This window comes from Vespa crabro, chromosome 12 (assembly GCF_910589235.1).
Source record: "Vespa crabro chromosome 12, iyVesCrab1.2, whole genome shotgun sequence".
NCBI classification, from domain to species: Eukaryota; Metazoa; Arthropoda; class Insecta; order Hymenoptera; family Vespidae; genus Vespa; species Vespa crabro.
In genome coordinates this window covers 805,121-816,346 of record NC_060966.1, presented here as the reverse complement: position 1 = coordinate 816,346, position 11,226 = coordinate 805,121, and positions in this window count along the sequence as shown.

Sequence of the window (11,226 nt, the reverse complement as noted above, 5' to 3'; positions counted from 1 at the left end):
TTTCAATAATAATAACAATAATAACAATTATAATGGTACTAATAATAACGATAATATCGATAATATTGATAATAATTGTAATAATATAAGCATTGTTAAAGATTATAACGATAATAACGATAATATCCATGATAACAAAATTAATAATTACGATAAAGACGGTAAAAACAATAGTAATAACGATAATAACGATATTAACTATAATAACGTTAATAATAATTATAGTAACATTAATAAGGATAATAACGATAATGATAGTAGTAATAATAACGATAATGACGATAATAAAGGTAAAAACAATGTTAATTTTAACGATAAAAATGACAGTATTAATAATAATAATAACGATAATTGTGGTAATAACGGTAATAATAGTAATTATTATAAATATATTAACGATATTAACGATAATACCGATAATTACGATAATAACAATAATAACGACAATAACGCTAATAATGATAATAACGAAAATAACGATAATAACTATAATAACGAAAAAATAATAATAATAATAAGGGTAATAACGATAATAACAACAATAGTACCATTAATATTATTAATTATAATAATAACGTTATTGACGATAATATATTAATACGATTATTAACGAATATTTTATTAACGATTATAATATTAACGATAATAACGCAAGAATAATAATAAAAATAACTATAATAACGATAATACAGATAATAATTATAAGGATAATGAAGATAATAACAATAACAATATTAGCGATAATAACGATTATTACGATTATAATAACCACAATATTAACAATTATATCGATAGTAATAATAATTTTATAACTATAATAACGATAATTACGGTACTAAAGATAATAACGATAATAGCGATAATAATATTAATGATACGAACGATAATATCGATTATAATAATAACAATATTAATGATAATATCGATTATAATAATATCAACAATGAAAATAATGAAGATAACAAAGATAATAACGATCATAATAATATCGATAATAGCGATATTAATTATTATTAAGATAAATACAATATTAACGTTTTTAACGATAATAATAATAACGATAATGACGATTATAACTCTGTTTATGATAATAGATATTAGGATAATAATGATAATATCAATAATAATAATGATATTATTATTGTTAATATCGGTAATAATAATAATAATAATAGCAATAATATCGATAATAATGATAATATCCATAATAATAATGATGATAATAACAATAATAGCGATAATATTATTACTAATAATAAAGATAATAACGATATTAATGGTAATAGCGATAATAACGATAATAACGATAATAATAATAACGATAATAACGTAAATAAAGATAATAAGGACAATTATAATAATAGTAACAATAATGACGATAATAAAGGTAATAATAAAAAAATAATAACGTTAATAACGATGATAAGGATAATAACAATAATATTAATAACGATAATATCAATATTAATAATCTCAGTATTAATGATAATGATAATATTTATAAAAACGATAATTAATATAATAACGATAATAATAATAATAATGAGAATAATAACAAAAATAATAACGATAATGACTATAATAATATCAATAATAATAACAATAAAAACGATAATAGCGATAATAACAACTATAATGGTAATGATAATAACGATAATAATAATAATAATGATAAGGATAATAAAGATAATAATAATAAAAATGATTACCTTAATAGCGATAGTAACGATAATATCGATAATAATAATAATAATAATAAAAATATTATCGATAATAACGATAATAAAGGAAATAACGATTATAAAAATAATTATATTATTAACAACAATAACGATAATAACGATAACAGTAGTAATGTTAATAACGATAAAAATAATAACGATTATAACGTTAATAATAGAAGAAGTATTAATAATATTAAGAATAATAACAATATTAACGATAATAGCAATAATAATAATAGTGATAATAACAGTAATATCAATAATATCGCTAAAAACGATTTTAACGATAATATTAATAACGATAATATCGATAATAATAATAACAATAATAACAACAAATTTGCGATAATAATGCTAATAACGATATTAAAGATAATAACGATAATAATAGTAACAATAATAACGATAAAAACAACAATAATAATCATAACGATAAAATTATAATAATAATACCAAAATAACGATATTGACCGTAATAAAAATAACAATATTAACGATATTAACGATAATAATAATAACAATAATAACGATAACAGCGATGATATCATTAATAATAATAATAATAATAACAAAGTTATGGATAATAACGGTGATAACGATAACTATAATAACATTAATAATGATAATAACAGTAATAACGATAATAAAAAATAAAAATAATAAGGACAATACCAATATTAACGATAATAACGATAATAACTATTATAATAATATCGGTAATAGCGATAACAATAATAATAATAATAACGATATTAACGATAAAATCAATAATATAAATAAGAATAATGTAGATGACATTGATTTTAACGTTATTCAAGATAATAATAATAAAAATAACAACGATAATAACGATAATAACGATAAAAAATAAAATTAATTATGATTATAACGTTAATAACAAAAATAATAATAGCAATAATAACGATAATGACGATAATAATAATAATAATAATAACAATAATAACGATTATTACGTTAATAACGATAATAATAATAACGATATTAACGATAATAGCAATAAAAATAATAAGGATAAAAACAATATTTACGATAACAACGTTAATAACAATAATATTAAAAAAGATGAAAATGATATATTCGATAATAATAATAAAAATATTAACGATAATAATAATAATTATTATATCGATATTAAAGATAAAAAGACAATAATAATAATAAGAAGAAGAAGAATATCGATAATAACGATACTAATAATAGTAATAATAAGAATGATAAAAATAATAACGATAATAATGATAATATCGATAATAATAAAACGATAATAACAATAATAATAATAATAATAGTAAAAACATTAATAACGATAATAACGATAATAACGATAATTATAATAAATATAGTAATAACAATAATAACGATTATAACGATTATAGTCGTAATAACTATAATAATAATAACGATATTGACGGAATTAAAAATAATAACAATAATTTCGATAATAACGATAATTACTATAAGAAAGAAAATTTTAATAATAACAAAAATAACGATAATGATGATAATACTTAAATAATAATATTATAAATGACAATAATAATAGTAACGTGTATTATTATAAAAATAATAAAATTAATAGGGATAATAATGATAATAACGATAATAATAAAAATGATAATATCGATATTAATAATAATAATATTTACATTAATAAAGACAATAAGGATAATAATTATAATATTTGAAACAATAATAACGACAATAATTATAGCAGTAATAACGATAGTAACAATAATAACGGCAATAATAATAACAATAATTACGATAATAACGATAATTATAATAATAAAATTTATAACGATAATGACGGGAATAGCAATCATAACGATAATAACGTTAATAAAGATAATAACGATAGTAGTAATAGTAATAATATAAATAATAAAAATAATAACAGTAATAACGGAAATAATGATAATAATTATAATAACAATATCGATAATATCGATAATACCGATAATAGCGTAATAAGGATAATAATATAATGATAATAATATAACAGTAATAACGATAATAACGATAAAAACAATAATAAGGATAATAATATTACAGTAATAACGATAATAACGAAAAAACTATAATAGCGATAATAATAATAACAATAAAGTGATATAAACGTAGTATTGATAATAACGATAATAACGATAACAATAATATCAATATTAACGATAATATCGATAATAATAATAAAAATAATAACGGTAATAGTGATAATAATAACAGCAATAATTATAGAATTAACGTTAATAACGATAACAAAAATAACAATAATAACGCTAATAATCATAATAATGCTAATAATGATAACTACGATGATAGCGATAATAATAATAATAATAATGTCGATAATAACAATAATAATGATATTAATGATAATAGTAATAATCGTAATAATAATAACATCGGTAATAACGATAAAAACGTTAATAATAATAACGATAATATCGATAATAATATTAATAACATAATAAAAATAATAAAGACAATAATAATGGTAACAATAATAATGATAATAACGATAATAAAGATTATAATAGTAGTAATAATAACAATAATATAGTATTTATATATAATTTATATATATTTATTGTACTACTATGCCCTTTTTTATTATTATTATTATCGTTATTATCGTTATTTTTATAATCGATATTATTACTATTATTATTATTATTATTATTAATATTATTATTGTTGTTATCGTTATTATTGTTATTGTTCTATTCATTAATATAGTTATTATTGTGACTTATATTACAGTTATTATCGTCATTATTTCTATTATTATCATAATTATTACCTTTATTATCTTTATGATTGTTATTCCTATTATTATTATTATTATTATCGTTGTTATCTTTATTATCGTTATTATCTTTATTATTGTTATTATAATTATTGTTATTATCGATAATTTTTTTTGGATTGTTATTAATATTATTATTATTATAATCGTTATTGTTGTTATTATCGTTATTTTCGTTATTATCGTTATGATTATTATTATTATTATTATTATCGTTGATACCGTTAATATCGTTATTATTGCCGATGCGCTGCAAAAGGAGAAATATCGCAAGCGTATAGCAGCGGTACGGGGAGGGGAGCTCTCCGAATCGCGTGCTCTTACAGCACAGTCTCTGAGCCCGCGGTGCTAGTCGTCGTGGGGGAAATCCCGATTGATCTACTAGGCCAGGAGAGACAATTCGTCCTCCAACAGAGGCCCGTTTTGGGTAAGGAGAAGGCATCAAGTCTCGCAATGTCTACCAGCATCGAGACATGGCAAAGCAGATGGAAGCAGGAAACTACTAAAGCCCGACTCATCAACCGTCTAGAGAACTGGATAAACCCGGAGGCTGGAGAATTAGATTTCTCCCTCACACATTTCCTGACAGGGCATGACCTGTTCTGCTCCTACTTCGCAAAAATGAGGAAGGTTGCTGATGGAAACTATCCCTTTGGCGACTCAAACTTCGACGATGCCCACCACACTTTCTTCATATGCGCACTGTTGTGCGCCGAACGATTTGCCTTGGAACAGGAGCTCGGAGACATCTCGCCGGACAGTATAGTCGAGAAAATGCTGCGAGGGCAGAAGAAGTGGAGCAGGATTGCCTGCGACATGAGGGCAATCTTACGTAAAAAGATGAAGGAGATGGGCGGCCTATAGAAGTGCCACCATCGTATCACCAGGTTCCTGCCACGAAGAGCCAAATCGTGGGAGTCCTATTTAATGGGACATGATGAAGTGACGCCATCTCGAATTAATGTCACATGGTTTCACTATGCCAATAGGATGGATTTGAGTTTAGTCGGTAGTGTCTATTCCTACGGTAACCCCAACTCCCCAGGAACTTTAACGGTAGACCAAAATGGTAAAGGGTTCTTCTAGTCTGCAGGTTCCAAGGGTCAGTGCGTAAAGTTTGGCATTCTCAGACCTTCAAAAAAAATAATGTTAATAACGTTATTTACATTAAAATTATTATTATTCTTATAGTTAATATCGTTATTATTGTCATAATAATCGATATTATCGTTATTATCGTTATTATTGTTATTATTGTTATTATTGTTATCATTACTACTATAATTATCGTTATTATACTAATTATCGTTACTATTATTATTACTATTATTACTATTATTATTATTATTATTATTATTATTATTATTATTATTGTCGTTATTATCTTTGTTATCGTTATTAATATTATTACTATTATCGTTATTATCGTTATTATTGTTCTTAATATTATTATTATTATTATCATTATAAACGATATTATTGTTAATACCATTATTATACTTATTATCGTTATTATCGTTATTATAATTATTAATTTTATTATCATTCTATTCGTTGTTATCGTTATTATTGTAATTACTACTACCATTATTTACGTTATTATCGATATTATCGTTATTATTATTATTATTAATGTCGATATTGTCGTTATTACCGTTTCCTCTCTATTATCGTTATTATCGTAATTAATATTATTTTTATTGTTGTTGTTATCGTTATTATTGTTATTATTGCCATTATTCTTACCGTTCTAATCGTTCTTATCATTATTATCGATATTATTATTAATATTAATATCATTATTATCGTTACTATCGTTATTATTGTTCATATTATTATTGTCATTATAGTTATAATTGTTATTATTATTATTATCTTTTTAAACATTTTTATCATTATTATTGTTATTATTATTATCGTTATAATCGTTATTATTGTTATTATTATTATAATTGTTACTATCGTTATTACCGACATTAGCGTTATAATTTTTATTATTATTATGGTTATTACTGATATTATCGTTATTATCTTTATTATAGATTTTTTCATTGTTATTATTATTATTATTATTATAGATATTATTGTTACTATAAATATTATTATTATTTCAATTCTAGTTATTATCGTTAATATTATTATTTTAATTTTCGTTTTTATATTTATTATGCAAACTATTATTATAAATGTTATCGATATTATCATTAATATTGTCATTATTTTTATTGATATTATCGTTATTATCGTCATTATTATTTTCATTAGTATCGTTATTATCGTTAGTAAAGTTATAATTGTTATTATTATTACAATTATTATCGTTGTTATCGTTATTATCGTAATTATTGTTAATATTTATATTATTTTAAATATGATTATCGTTATTATCGTTATTGTCGTTATTATCGTTTTTATTGCTATTAATATTATTATTTTTATCATTCTTATCATTATAATCATTATTATCGATATTATTGTTATTATTATTATCGTTACTTCCATTATTATCGTTAATATCGCTAATATAGATATTAGTATTATATATAGTATTATATCATCTTTATTAGTATCATTAATATTATCGTCTTTATCATTAGTATCGTTATTATTGTTATTATTATCGATGTAATCGTTATAAACCTTAATGTCGTTATAAATATCATTTTTAGTATCTTCATTATCGTTATCATCGATATTATTGTTATTATTACTATTCTTATTATCATAATTATTATTATTCATTATTATCTTTACTGTCGTCATTATTATTTTTATTATTATAGTTATTATCGTTATTATCGTTATTATCGTTATTATCGTTATTATCGTTATTATCGTTCTATTTCTTATTATTACTATCGTCATTAACGTTATTGTTATTATCGATATTATCGTTTACATCGTTATTATTATTATTGTAATTGTCGTTATTAACGTTATTATCGTTATTTTCGTTATTGTCGTTATATTTGCTATTAATATTCTCGTTGTTGTCGTTACTATCGTTATTATTGTTATTATTGTTATTTTTGATATTATTATTATTATTATCAAAATAATCGTTTTTATCCGTCTTATAATTATAATTACTAACTTTATTATCGTTAATATTGTTATTATTATTATTATTATCGTTATTATTGTAGTTGTCGATATTATTGTTAATATTACTATCGTTATTATCGTTATCATCATTATTATTGTTATTACTTATAGCATAATTAGCGTATTATTGTTAGTATTTTTATAATTATTATCGTTATTATTCTAATGATTAATTTTTCTATTATTATTATTATCTTTATCGGTATTATAGTTATTACCCATATTTTCATTTTTATAATTATTATTATTATTATAGTTATAATTGCTTTTATCTTTATTATCGTTATAATTGTTATTATTATTATCATAATTGCCGTTATGATCTTTATTAACTTCATAAATATAAATACTATTATCTTTAGTATCGTTGTTATCGTTATTATCATTATTATGATTTTTATTTTTATAGTTAGTATTGTTATTATTGTTATTATTATTTTCGTTATTAACTTATTTATCGTTATTAATATTATTATTATTATCATTTTTATCGTCATTGTCGTTATTAATGTTACAATCGTTGTCATTATTATTACTATTATCATTATCCTTATTGTTATTGTCGTTATTATCGTTATTATTATTATAATTATTATTATTAATGACATTATCGTTGTTATCGTTATTATTGTTATTATTATTATGGATAATCTCGTAATGATCGTTATTATTATTATCGTTTTAATCGTTGTTACCGTTAATACTGTAATTACCTTTATTATTATTATTATTAATTTTATTATCGTTATTATTGTTAATATCGATATTAATATTATTATTGTTATTATTACTACTATTATTATCGTTATTATCGTAATTATCGTTTTCATTATTGCTCTTATTTTAATTATAATTACATTTATTATCGTTATTATTTTTAGTATTTTTAATATTATTATCGTTATTATCATTATAATATTATGAATATTATTGTTATTATTGTCGTTATTATTTTTATCTTCGTTATTATTGATATTTCCTTATTACTATAATCGTTATTATCGTTTATATCTTTACTGTTGTTAATATTACTATTATTATCGATATTATCTATACTATTGTTATTGTTATTATGGATAATATAGTTATTGTCGTTATTATTATTATCGTTAATATCGTTATTATTATCATTATTATTATCTTGTTATCAATATTACCGTTATTGTTATTATTATTAATATTATTTTTATTATTATTATTATTATTTTTATCGATATTATTGTTATTTTCGTTCTTACTATTTTCGATAGTAATGTATTATAATTATTATTAATATCGTCAATAACATTATTATCGTTATTAATATTATTATTATTAAAGTTATTATCGCTATTATCGCTTATATCGATATAATCGTTAATATGACTATAATTATTATCGTTATTATTATTATTATTATTTACGTTAGTATCGTTATTATCGCAATTAATGTTATTATTATCATCGTTGTCATCGCTCTTATTCTTAATTTTGTTATAATTAATATTATTATAACTGATATTATCGTTTTTATCGTAATTATTTATATTATTATTATCATTATTATCGTTATTATCGTTTCTATCTTTATTATTTATTATTACTGTTATTGTTATTATCGTTAATAACGATTATATCTTTTTTGATTTTATTATTATTATTACTATTATCGTTATTATCGTTACTGTCCTTATTATTATTATTACTATTATCGTTGTTACCGTTATTATATTTATCGTTATTATCATTGTTATCGTTATTATTGTTATTATTATTATCGTTATTATCGTTATTGCCGTCTTTTGTTATTATTATCATTATTATTATCGCTATTATTGTTATTATTGTTATCGATATTATCTATAACATCGGTATTATTATTATAGTTGATACCATTATTTTCGTTATTATATTTATTATTGTTATTATTACTAATATTATTATCGTTATTACCGTTATTATCGTTATTATTTTTAATATTGTTATTATTAATACTATTATTATCGTTATTATGGTTATTATTTTTATTATTGTTATTATTACTATTATTGTTATTATCGTTACTATTATTATCGTTATTACCTTAATTATTGTTATTACTATTATTAGTAGTAAGGTTAATATCGTCAATATTGTTATTATTGTTATTATTACTACTATTATCATAGTTATTATCATTATTATTATTGTTTTTATTATTTTTGTCGTTATTATCGTTATTATCGTTATTATTCTTACTATAATTGTCGTTATTGTCGTTAATATAATTACCGTTTTTATCATTAATATCGTTATTAATAATATTATTATTATCATTATTATAATTATTATCGTTAATATCGTTATTATCTCTTTTATTTTTATTTTTATCATCGTTATTATCGTTATTATCGTTATTATCGTTATTATCGTTATTATCGTTATTAACATTATAAATAATATCATTATTATCGTTATTATTAATATCGTTATTATCGTAATTATCGTTGTTATTGTTATTATTCACATTATTATTATCATTAATGTTGTTATTATGGGTAATATCGTTCTTATCTGCATTATTATTATTATTACAATTATTATCATTGTTATCGTTATTATCGTTAATATTACTATTATTATTGTCGTTATTATGGTAATTATTGTTAACGTTATTATCGATATTATCGTTAATATCGTTATAATCTTTATTACTATTATTATTATTATTATCTTTATTACCGTCGTTATCATTATTATTATTATCACCATTAACGTTATAATCTTAATTATTATTATTGTTATTATTGTAATTATCGTTATTATCGTTATTTTCTTTATTACTATAATCCTTATTATCCTTTCTATCGTTATTACTGTTACTATTATTTTTATTATCGATATTATCGTTATTATTCTTATTATTATCATCGTTGTCATTGTTATTATCGTTATTTTCGATATTATTATTATTATTATTAATAATATTATTATTGTTATTCTTATTATCGTTATTAACGTTAATATTGTTGTCAGTTTTATTATTATTATTATTATTATCGTTATTACCGTTCTTATCATTATTATTATTCTTACTATTATCGATATTGTCTTGATTATTATAATCGTTATCATCGATATTATTGTTATTATTACTAATATTGTTATCGTTATTACCGTTATTTTCGTTATAATTTTTAATATTGTTATTATTAATACTATTATTATCGTTATTATCGTCATTATCGTTATTATTGGTATAATTGATATTATTACGACTATTATAACCGTTATTATCGTTTTTATCGTCATTATTGTTATTATTGTTATTGTTATTATCGATATTATAGTTAATATTGTTATAATTGTTATCGATATTAAAGTTATTATTGTTATTAACGTTATAATTATTATTATTGTTAATATCTTTATTATCCTTATTATCGTTATTATCATTATAATCGTTATTATTATGATTTTTATTGTTATTATTTTTTGTCGTTATTATCTTTATTATCGTTATTATTATAGCAGTTATTATCGTTCTTATCGCTATTATTGTTATTACTTTTATTATTATTATTAACGATATTATAGTTAGAATTGTTATTA